The following is a 12,798-nucleotide window of genomic DNA, read 5'->3' on the forward strand; positions in this document are numbered from 1 at the left end:
ACAGATCCACATGAAAGACATGTTGGACTCAAAAATACTTAAAATATGAAAGAATGTCCATTTATTCATTGATTAAATCATCTTTTTATTTCGAAAGCTTACAGCAATAATTAGTATATGCAATACATTTATATATATTTAACTTTTGGTGTGTATTTCCATTAAAGGTTTGCTCTTAAATCCCATATAAAGTGGCATTAAAAGGTGTTAAAAGTCTTAAATGTGACGTGTTTCTATGTGTAGACACTCTGTAAAGGTAATGATACATGTTGTTACTGCAGAGACCTGCTGTCTCTACATCTGAGGTTGTATTTACACTTTACTGTCAGAGTTCAAAGGATCTAAACCACATGTTTCAGTCCAAACCACCATGTGACATCACTCTGACATCACTCTGACATCACTGATCAATAGTCATCAATAGGCGAGTTCAAGATCACGCAGTGCTGCGCAGCGCTGCGCAGCGCTGCATAAATCGTGATGCATGCTGGTTAAAATGTGTCCACGATGACCTGGATGGGAGTGGTTTCTGCTCCGCATCTGATGTCACATGACCTTAAGTTATCGCGGGAGCGAGGCTGCTGCAGAGCATTCGCGCAGTTGCTCTCCAGGTACTGCGCGACCCCAGACCCACCTTCATGACGTCAGGACTTTGCCCTAATTGGCTCTCATCTACGCTGACGTATATGACGTCTGTTTCGATGAATTTCCATATCCATAAGGCCTCTGCCTCTTTTCTACTCAAATATCACATACTTTCAGATAAGTAGCAGCCGTGTGGCCGCACCTGTGGGATAGTCACGATGAATAAACCTATAAAATCCTTCATGTAACGCAACAACCCTGAAAGATGTCGGCAATAAACTGCTCAGTTCTGTCAGCTTAGGGTGATGATGGAGAAGTGGTTACCTGCTGTGTCCAGTGTTATCTGTACTATCCACTCTTATTAATTAACCCTTTCTGTTCCCGTCACATTAACAATACAAAGAATTATCCTGAGCTATTCTGTGTGTGATGAGATGGTGCAGCGGGACAAAGCATCTGATTCAGTCATTTGTTCTGATTATTGTATTTCATTCATTCAGTGAAATGTATTTAATTCATTGTGATGTTGCTATGAGAAAATGCATCATCTTATGTGTCTATAGTTATGCTTATTTGTTAAATGTAGTCAGCAAATTCCCCTCAGCTGTGATGTAATCATGCACCTAAGCACAGTTGTCATCATAATAATGAATAACTGTTGTAATTGTATTGTTATTGTGCAAGACTTACTATAATGTACCAGATAGACAAAGTTCAAATGTATTTAATGGTGACATTACAAGGAAAACAGAACATGATCATTTACAGTAAGACAACATTTAGGCTCTTCATACTCTTGATGAGCCACTGTGTGACCGTTTGAAGTGAAGTAATTACAAAGTATCCAAATTTGAAGTTGTTATTGTGACAAAGCTGTCACATTCTGTTGTCTCTAAATATGAACTGTCATATATATATATATATATATATACACATATATATATATATACACACATATATATATATATACACACATATATATATATACACACATATACATATATACATATATATATATATATACATATATATATATATATACATATATATATATATATATATATACACATATATATACATATATATACATATATGTATATATATATATATATATATATATATATATATATATATATATATATATATATATATATATATATATATATATATATATATATATATATATATATATATATATATATATATATATATGTGTGTATATATATATATATACATATATATATATATATATATATATGTTGAATCAGCTGAGAACTGATCATAAATCAATAACTGATACAAACTATTAAAGCTGCATTTCTTTGTTCTAAGTGATGAAAAGATTTGTTGTTTCTTTCAGCTCGTTCCTTCAACTTTCTTCTGGATCAAATAAAAACATCATATCCAGATCAATGTCAACTCTGATTGGAAATCAATCAGCTGATTGATGTCAGTCAATCAAAAAATAATACGGTCAATAAATGAAGATTCACAGAATCTAAATCATGTCAGTCACGTCCAAAGAACAGCTGGTCATCAACAACACAACAGAACACATGTTTATAACACCACACACTGGAACACTTTACACATCTTTCATCATTCTGTAATCATTCAAATCTATTTTTAATGAGCTTTCAACATTTTTACAAACAGTAAAACAGCATCATCATCCACAGCTGTCTCTGTTCTGTTTCTTCTGCTCAGATACACGAACATCTTTGTCCTCCACACAATGAAATTAAGAAGCTGCCAATTGTCTTTATTTCTCTGAGAGGACCTGTAGCCCAGAATGAACTTCTGCTTCAAAAAAAACTCCCCAAATAGTCTGAAAACATGTTCCAACATCACAAACAGAGGCAGCAGTGGACAACACTCCATGAAACAATGAGAAACAGTCTCAGGATGAGACAACATGGACAGACAGGACTCACATCAGAGTTAATGACAGAGACAAACACATTCACAGCAATGATACCATGTAAAACCCACCATTGCAGGTCAGTGGTGGTTTATACAGCGCTGTCCATTCAGCTCCAACACCATCACTCAGGCCTCAGTGAGCTCTACATGGAGTGTCAAGCTGGAGTCCATAATGATCATCACTAGCCCTTTTTAGATAGAAAAGGCGACACATTTGCTCCAAGGTAAGGGCGGCAATGTGCCGGCCTGTCTTTCTAAAACGGAGGCGTAATATTCTTCCTTTTCCAAAAGCCTCCTCTGAGGTAGGCGTAAACATGTGACGTGACGTGAAGCTCGAAGTTGGGCTGTGAACGGTGACATAAATTTATCTTCAAAATAAGAGCTTTACATTGCACCCCATTGAAGTTTAGAACTGGGTTCTTAGCGGGTGGCTTTTAATTTGAAAGTAGCGACCGTCCTTAGCTTTCCGACACAACATCAAGCTAACACAACCAAACAGCTACAGAGACCGAGGAGACCCTAGCATCTCCTGGATCTCAGCGGCTGTCCAGTTATTCATCTTAATGTCCGTGGGTGAAATGAAGGACTGACTGCTTCGATCAGCTGTTTCTTGGTTTTAAAACTCCCTGGCTGTGGGTCGCACAACAGTGCAGGTCATCGACACCTCCGCCCATCTCACGCAGGGGCCAGCACACATCGTTTTTAGATAGCAGGCGAGGTGGAAATAAGTGTACCCTCCGACAGAGACAAGCAGCCAACCAGAAGCAAGCAGCCAACCAGAGACAAGCAGCCAATCAGAGACAAGCAACCAACCAGAGACAAGCAGCCAACCAGAGACAAGCAGCCAACCAGAGACAAGCAGCCAACCAGAGACAAGCAGCCAATCAGAGACAAGCAGCCAACCTGAGACAAGCAGCCAACCAGAGACAAGCAACCAGAGACAAGCAACCAAACAGAGACAAGCAGCCAACCAGAGACAAGCAACCAACCAGAGACAAGCAGCCAATCAGAGACAAGCAACCAACCAGAGACAAGCAGCCAACCAGAGACAAGCAGCCAACCAGAGACAAGCAGCCAACGACAGACAGACACACAGACTCTGTTCTGTATCTTCATACTGACCTTTGACTTTTAGCTCCACTATTTTCTCTCTCAGGACATCCTTGTCGGTGACTCCACACCTGTATGTTCCTGTGTCTGTCTCTTTGGGGTATTTAAGGGTCAGACTGAGGTCTCCAGTCTTCAGCAGGTCTTTCTTCATCTCTGTTCGGTCTTTGTAATCCTGGTGCTGTTTCTCAGGCTGGTCAGATCTGTTCTCATATAGGTGGACTCTCCTGTATGAGCAGCCCCACACCACTGTAGCGTCCTCAGGCAGGTCAGGTGTAGTTCTGAAGGGCAGCTGGACAGACTCCTCCCCCTCCTCCACCTCCACCTGACAGACTGAGAGGAAACAAAGCACAACATCAGCTGTTCAGACAGCAGCAGCAGTTTTGAATAACTTTATTGACTGATTACAAAGTAGTAGAGAAAGCTGAAGGACAGAACCAGATGAGAGCAGCAGGTAACAGGGGACAGAAACACAGGAAGTAAAACCAGGTTTTCAAGGTGTTGGACATGATCAGAGTCCTGATGGTGTTGTGATGTTTTGTCCCTGTGGTCTTCACAGTAATGTCTCATCTCAGTGTTCAACAGCTGTTTGTTGCTTCTCTTTGTCACTTTCACATTTCTGGATGTCAAATTTAACATTTTCTTTGATCAACTTCTTCAACAGGAAGTGAAGATTTGTTGAATCAGCTGAGAACTGATCATCAATCAATAACTGATACAAACTATTAAAGCTGCATTTCTTTGTTCTAAGTGATGAAAAGATTTCCTGTCCTCCAGCCTCCTCTTCCTCACACACAGGTTCCTCTGGATCAGAGATGAAGGTGTGAATGGTTCACAGTCAGCAGTTTTTGTGTAATCGTGTTGTTATTGGAAGATGTTCGATAAAGTTTTAAACAAGTTTGAAGCATCATGAAGCAGAAAATGTAAAAGTGGATTTAAAGACGTACTGGGCTCTGATTTTCTGCTCTTCAGTTCCTCCTCCAGCTGTCGGCTCACAGACAGGAATCTCGTTATCTGGATCAGAACCAAGAAACAGAAACAACACAGGAAGTCCCACTAAAACTAGATAATCACACCAGAATTCTGATTTAACTTAGCCAGAACTTTGCTGAAGCTAAAGATGTATCATAAAACTGATTACATGAATATGAAGAATTTTTATGTTGATTTAATTTGTCCTTTTGGTCGGAACGTCCAAAGTTACTTGTCAGCAAAGCAACGCAATAAAAAGTACTACAGAACTCAGCAAAGTGCAGCCCGCTGGGTTACATGTTCATGATATTAAATCAGCAGATTTATGAATGGAGTCTGGTGCACAGCGTCAAGTTACCCAATGACTACCAAAAAAGTTATTGGTAGCAAATGTAATCTGGAATAAATAAATCATCATGATTTACTTCTTCATTATATGTTGTATAACATGAAGCAGAAAATGTAGAAGTACTGGGCTCAGATTTGTGCTCCTCAGTTCTTCTTCTAGCTGTTGGCTCACAGACAGGAATCTCCTCATCTGGATCAGAACCAGAAACAAGACACTAGGTTCAATTAAAACTAGATAATCACACCTGCATTCTGTTGATATGAATATGACTTTATGTGTTGATGATATTTTGTTCTATTGACATGACTGTGCCATACAACAAAAGTTAGCTCAAAGTAACTCAAGTACTACAAAAATGTACTCAACTACTGTACTTAGTTACTTTTCACCTCTGTCCGAGGCTCAGAGTATCTGTCCACGTCACAGATAAGTTTAAAAGTGATAACATCAAATTTAAAGAGTTTAAACTCAGCAGACAGCTGGTTCAGATGTTCATGATGTTAAATCAGCAGATTTTTGAATGGAGTTTGGTGCACAGCGTCAGTTACCCAACGACTATTGGTTGTCTCCAACAAAGATGTAAAGTATTGATGCATGAATGTGTTCATCACTTTTATGTTGTTTAACACGGAGCTCGTTTTAATGACTTCTTGTAAAAATCTCAGATAAGTCATCATGGTTTAACTTGATTCAGCAGACAGCTGGTTCAGAGGTTCGTGGTGTTAAATCAGCAGATTTTTGAATGGAGTCTGGTCGCACCTATCCTGAACAGAGTGACCTGCGGCTGCAGCAGCAGCTCCAGCTGCCTCTTCTGCCGATCGATCACCTGCCGCAGACCCGACGCCTCCTCCTCGAACCCAGCCACGGTTCTGTCCACCACCGCGAGGATCTCCCGCGCGGCGGTGCTCAGTTTGTCCACCACGAGCCCTCTGAGGAGCTCCGCGCGCTCCACCGAGGACACGAACATCACGTCAACTGTCGCCATTTTCTCAGGAGAGAAAGTATCGAGACACAAGCTGTGTCCCAATTCGGGGTCTGCATACCTTTATGGTCTACCTGAATGAATGTACTTCGGTGCGCGCGTCAACTTTTGTTAAATGGGACAGTCTACCCTTTGGACCATTTCCTGGTTGCGTCACCAGATGTTCCCGCCCCTACCTGTACGTCACTATTTCTGCAGCCCAGGTCCGTGAAAGTGACAACAAGAGTAAAGTTTGACTGTCAGATCTGTTTGAGCTTCAGGAATTCCTGATTTCCTTTTTAATCCTCCTGCTTGTGGAGGAAGAGGAGAAGCGGCTCTGGTTTATCTCCGGCTGAGAGGACCGTGGAGAGGGAAACCTGTTATTGAACCCACACATTTATGAAGGTAGATTTGTATCTTTATTATTCAATCAAAAAAAAGTTTGCTTCAATCAAAATATATATTTTCTTTTTTTTTTTATTTAAGGTTTTTTTGAACTTTTAATTAGTACATGGCAAACTCAGCCTCCTCTCCACATAACAAAACATCCACTCAACAGATCCAGCACATCCAAAACAAATGCAAAAAAAATAAAAAATTGACAAGTGAGACCAACAAATAAACAAATGCCCTCACACATGCACACCAACATATACATACATCACAAGCACATCTCCACATACCCCACAAGAACGTGTGGTATACAGCAAAAATCCTAGTGGGGGTCATTGTTTACCTTTATATAGTCCCAAAACTTATCCCAAGGGGTCACCCCTTCCGTCTTGTCATCACTCAGTCTACCAAGCATACATTCATAAGATGCAGTTTCAGTCATTGCATAGACCCATTCTTTCACGTGTGGTAACTCTGCTGCCTTCCAGTGTCTTAAAATGACTCGACACGCTGTTGTTTTACCAACCAATATTACAGAGATGTTGCATTTGGATATATTGGGTAACTGGGATTTGTCCCCTAGTAAGCAGAGCTCTGGACTTGAGGGGATTTCTACGGTGGCCAGGAGGTGCAAACCAAAATTACAAAATGTGAAGCACTTTTACGAAGCTTGAGACACATTTACATTTTGGAAAACATTTTTACATATCATAAAACAAAATTACATTACCGAAACAAATTTACATTTCAGAAAACAAATTTACATGGTACAAAACACTTTTACAAACACCAAGACAAATTTACAAGTGATGAAATTTACAAAAATAACATCAACCGGAAAGGGAATGTACCAACTCCGGGGTTGAACCGGAATTATACAACAAGTAGTTCCGACTGAGCAGTCTGATTGGTCAACAAGACATTTAGACCGTGCTCAAATCAGCATGACAGTACGCCTGACTCATTACTCAAAATATTACTCCGCCAGTCTGTGGCAATAGTGTATCCATGACAACACAGTTACTGTCAGGGCTGGAGCAAAAAATTCAAAATAATAAAAAAAGTACGGCTAAAATAAAAATAAAAGAGTAGGAGGAAGATGGAATGCTGTAAATATCTGCTGTGACCCTTTGTAGTGGAGAATGTTATCATATTTGGTTCATTATAATCATCTGTTACCGTGTACTTGCCTATTTTTGAACACTTAAAACAAAACCACAATGTAACAATGCAAACTGAACTTACACATAAAGATAAAGCAAAAGGTTTCCGGCTGCAACGCAACCAGTGTCCCGGGTGTTGAGCACTCCCAAAGACAAAAGAGAAAAAAAAAAAGGATAACACGCGTATGGTCCGTGGGGTGAACCCTGCTCCCATGGTAACCGTCCCGTGTCAAGTGGAGCCTCTCCTTGGCCTGCACATGGATCAATCCAGTACAAAACAATACGCATAGTCCTACATTGGGTGTAAACAACAACTCCCCTCACTCCTTCATCTCAGTCCACAGTTCCTCCTGATTATTGCCTATAAATGACTTTCTCCGCGGCTTCAACAGTGTTGCAACTCACGTCTTTTCCTCTCCATTTGAAGTGAAGCGTTGCGGGGAAAGCCAGTGTGTATCTGATGTCCAGCTTGTGCAATTTACGTTTCACCGGAGTGAACGCTTTCCTCTTCTGCGCTAACTCTCTAGAGATGTCCGGAAACACAGATAGGCGACAATTCTCCTAGACAAATCCTCGCTTTTCCTTTGCTGCATTGATCACCTTATCCCTTGTGGACTGCCCCAAAAAAACGGACCAGCACGGTTCTCGGGGGCTGATCTGCGTTTGGCATCGGTGCCAGCTGCCTGTGCACCCTCTCTATCTCCAACTCCCCGTCGCCTCCGACTCCGAGGCCCTCCACAAGAATTTGGACACAATCGAGCAGAGTCCCATTCGTGCCAAATGTTCCTTTAGTCCAACCAACCTCACATTATTTCGCCTGCTTTGGTTTTCAAGGGCTTTTACTCGGTTCCACAGTAGCTCCGTCTGCTTATCCCTGCTCTCCTTGTCGTTCAGCAGCTGTTCCGACGTTTCCTCCGGGGGTCCGTTTCACAAAGCAGGTTTAATGAAAACTCTGAGTCTGTTAACCCTGAAATGAGGGAAACTGAGTTTTCCGTTTCACAAAGGGAGGTAACTCAAACCAGAGAAAGAGGGGTAACTCTAGCCTGTTTCACAGAGAGAGGTAACTTAAACTCTCGGTCAGTTACCATGGTAACATACTCTATGAACCTAACCTGGTCGGGACCAGGTTTTTCTCAACAAACCTCGAGTTTCTCTCTGTCTCCGCCCTCTTTCAGCCACACACGGTATTTGATTTCCTCATTCATTCAGTCAGCAGGCGAGTTTTGGCGTAGTATAGTTCTGCCGTCTGTTTTTTGAGAAAATCATTGCAAAAATCAGTCAGTAGGCCCACATTAGAAATTATATTAGGTGGCGACTTTTTTCACGACTATGGCATGTCATTTTGATAATGATCCCGTGGATGAAGGTGCAGCATTACTACACAGAGAATTAAATATTCGTCGGGAGATGATTATCAGACCATAGATGTTCTTGCATTTCCATTCCATTTCCAATTATTTTTTTGAGCGGTACCGTTTCACGTCACCGTCCATCATTTACATACACAACCTGATCCGTCCTTACATTTCCAACATTACCAACCGAAGTCATGCTCTCACCTCCCAGCAGATATTGTGTGTTGCTGCATTTTTTTGCAAATGGGAGTTTTTTATATGTCGGAGATGCAGAGTGTAGTGTCTGTAGTGTGTTGTTTATACATCCTAAGCTCTTATGGACAGGACAGGATGGGACAGGACCAGACGCTTCCCTTAAGTATATGTGGGAAGGTAACAACGTAAAGGTCTCATGTCCTGGATAATAATTTATTAGCCTGTAGTGTGCGTCAGAGAACAGCTACAGGAAGAGGCTCCACACTGAAGCCTGATCAACTTAGAGGTTCAGGGTTTGATTCAACATATACAATTCCATCTAAGTAAAGAGAGACTAGCAGGTCAACTTTAAATAACACCAACATATTTACGTAACCCATTTCCTTGAGACATATTCCAGTAGAGATGTTATGCAGTCCCATTCTTCTCCAAACAGGATAGAGGGACCCTCAGTCCCCCAGAAGTGAACAATTAGAGGAAATAGGCGGGTGTGAGCGAACAGACCCTAAAAAGATCCATGCACCAAAGAACGGGATGGATTTTGGTTGATCTCCTAAGACTGAGGGTTCGAGAGGATTTCAGTTAGAGCAGAGGGCAAAACATTTGGGACAACACTTTGCCGAAATTTGAGAATACCAGAGAGTGGCCACACTCTGGTTCGGACGCTGGCTAAAAGATCTGTTACAATAAAATTTGCTCTATCATTCCACCAGCCTTGCCTCCGCAGAATTCTTTTATCAGCATACTATACACCTTTGGAGGACGACAGCCCATACACTTCAAGAGCACTTGAGCAAGACAACTGTATGCAGAACGGTCAGAAAAGTGTGCTTCGCCCTGAAACGGCTAATCCCCATCTTTATCATTTTCAGCTCCTCTGCCTCTGTTAGAGGTGAGGTTCTTTCTGTTGGCTGAGTAGAAGTCTGTGTTAGTTTAAATAGGCATAATTATTTAACAGAACATGATATAGATGAGAAGACATTTATGTGTGTGAAAACAGCATTATGTTGGGGATAAAACAACACTTTGCAGTGGTGGTTCTAGACCAGTTTTAATAGGGGGGCCAGGTTGGGGCCGGCTTTTTTGTTAGGGGCACATACAACCCGGAAAAAAAGATAAATCCCTCACTAAGACAAAACAGTGTCAGCAATTTTGATTGGGTAGTAAACTGCTGAGACACTTTATTTCTGCCTTTCCCATCAGAACAAAGTCATGCAAGAAATCTGTCATTGTATTATTGATGCAGACTCTCTGTTAGGGGGGCCACAGGGGGGTCCCCCTAGAACCGCCCCTGCGGGACGTATAAGAAACTTTTGAAAATTGTTGAGAGTGTTGTGCATCATCCAATCATGGTTTACACTTGTATTGTAAAATGTTGCGGTAACAAGCCGAAAAAATGGAGCAGCGTGAAGTTTCACCACATACCAACCACAGATGAGGACAGGATGAAACAATGGCTGTCAGTGCTGGACATCAATCCCAACACGCCTGTAGAAGTGGTCGGGAAAATGTTTGTGTGCTCCGACCACTTTTTACCAGAGGACTACGGGAAGCCATGCAGAGGAATGCCTGGAGTGTACTTGAGCAATACTGCCATACCATCAGTCAACATTACAGAGAAAGCAGACTTGGTAAGTGACTACTGCGTTTTTCACTCACCATGATCACACTTCGCTTCTTTACAAGTTTTGTTGACGGAAGTATCTGCAGTAAACATGTGCTTTTGAAATCACTCCGCCGAGCAGCCGTGTCTGGAGTATAAAGTCTGACTTTACCTCTGAAACATCTCCGTCTCGTAACGTTCTGTTATTATCTCATAGCGTGGTGAATGTGCAGGTCACAACTTGTCCACCACAGCGTTTTGGAGTTTTTTGGTTGTGTATTTTCTGAGTTTGATGAGGGAAACCAATAAATTCCATTAGCCTCCGTAGCGCAGCTGTGCCACTCGGTACTCGGCTCCGCCCATCTAAAAGCAGCTTGGACCGACAATTAAAGGTGATGAACCTACTGCTATGACTACAGGGATCATGGAAATGGGCCAATTTTCAAAAATTTTGAGCTATCCCTTTAAGCTGTTTGGAGATGCACCTGTAGCTGCAGGGGTGGACTGAACCATTATGTATTGTAAAATTATAGCTGAACGCACACATTTTCTTGTGTCCTGAAAATAATCTTTTACTATAACTTACTTACCAAAAGTCTTATCTAGAAAGCCATTGATCTCCTCCGGAGAGTTAAGGTCATTATTCAGGTCTGGATCAGTCCCAGGGAGCCGACCAGTGTCTGATTCTTCCTCCTCCTCCTCCTCCTCCTCCTCACCTTCACCTGACTACTGAATAACACCTTTTCCTCTGTGTCCTTCCTGCTCTGCTCACTGGTAGAGCGCCCCCCCGCCCCCCCGCCCCCACCCCCCCCTCTGCAGCACAAGCAGACCCGCCCTGGTTTCCCACAGTGGGCAGCTGACTGCCCGGTCCTCCGTCATTGGAGGCTGCTATGGGCGTCTTATCACCGACTCCCCGGGCTGACACAGGAGCCAACACAGCGGCCAGTGGTGCATCAGTGCTCCCGGCGCCGATGCTCCCTGCAGCCGGAGCTGCGGCATTGGCATTGGGCTGCCTGTGCGAACATAACACACGTTTGTGGCAAACATCTCCACACTCCAAGCACTTCATCTCTCCAGAACTGGCATACACCATGTGAAACCCTTCCACATACTTTACCCTGAAGGACACGTCCAGGATCTGTGAGTCCAGGAACATAAACACCTGTCTTCTCAGAGACATCACATGTTTCAGTTCAGATCTATACATCCCAAACCGACAGTCTTAAACCCACTGGCAAACTTCCCAAACCTCCACAACTCTTTCTCCAGCAGTTCGTTTGGGATGAACGGTGGGACACCGGACACAGTAACTCTGGTGGACAGCACCGCCAGGGAAGACACCTGAACAAACACATCCTGAATCACCACCCGACTCTCCACCAACTTACAAACACACTGCTCCTGTTTCACATACCCCACCACAGCCTTGTTTATGTGGGAGGCATAAACCAGCTGATCATGCCCAACCACTTCTCCCACAGCCAACAGCACCACCTCCATCAGCACACCAGGCCCAGGGACCAGCCTCACGTCGTGTTGGAGGGACAGAGATGGGGCCCACCTGGGCGCCGACTTTCGGCTCCTTTTCAAACTTTAACCACTAAAAAACAAATGCAAACCTTACCTGTACATGCACAATAAAGAGGAAAGTAAAGTTTAAACCAAAAGAACAAAAGACAAGAAAAGGTTAGGAAAAAGTTAGGAAAAACCGCAGCGTCCATACCGTGTGCAGGCTCACTCTCAGAGAGAGAGAGAGAGAGAGAGAGAGAGAAAGAGAAAGAGAAAGAGAGAGACAGAGACAGAGAGAGATTGTATCTACAGTACTGACCTGTATCTACATTACTGACTTTGACCTTCAGCTCCACTTGTTTCTCCATCAGGATGTGTTCCCCCCTGTTGTAAACGGTGCAGGTGTAGGTGTTACAGTCCCAGTCTGTGTTTGTTAGGTATTTCAGGGTCAGACTGAGGTCTCTGGTTTTCATCAGGTTTCTCTTCATCTCTGTTCGACCTCTGTAAACACTGTCCTGTTCTTCAGGCTGGTCAGAAGCGTTCTGATACACATGGACCTTCCTGTCGTCTCTGTCCCTCCACTCCACTTTAGCGTCTTCAGGCAGGTGAACTGTGGTTTTGCAGGGCAGCTGGACAGACTCCACCCCTGAATCCACCTCCACCTGGTAGACTGAGAGGACAGC

Source organism: Sparus aurata, unplaced genomic scaffold, assembly GCF_900880675.1.
Source record: "Sparus aurata unplaced genomic scaffold, fSpaAur1.1, whole genome shotgun sequence".
Taxonomy (NCBI): domain Eukaryota; kingdom Metazoa; phylum Chordata; class Actinopteri; order Spariformes; family Sparidae; genus Sparus; species Sparus aurata.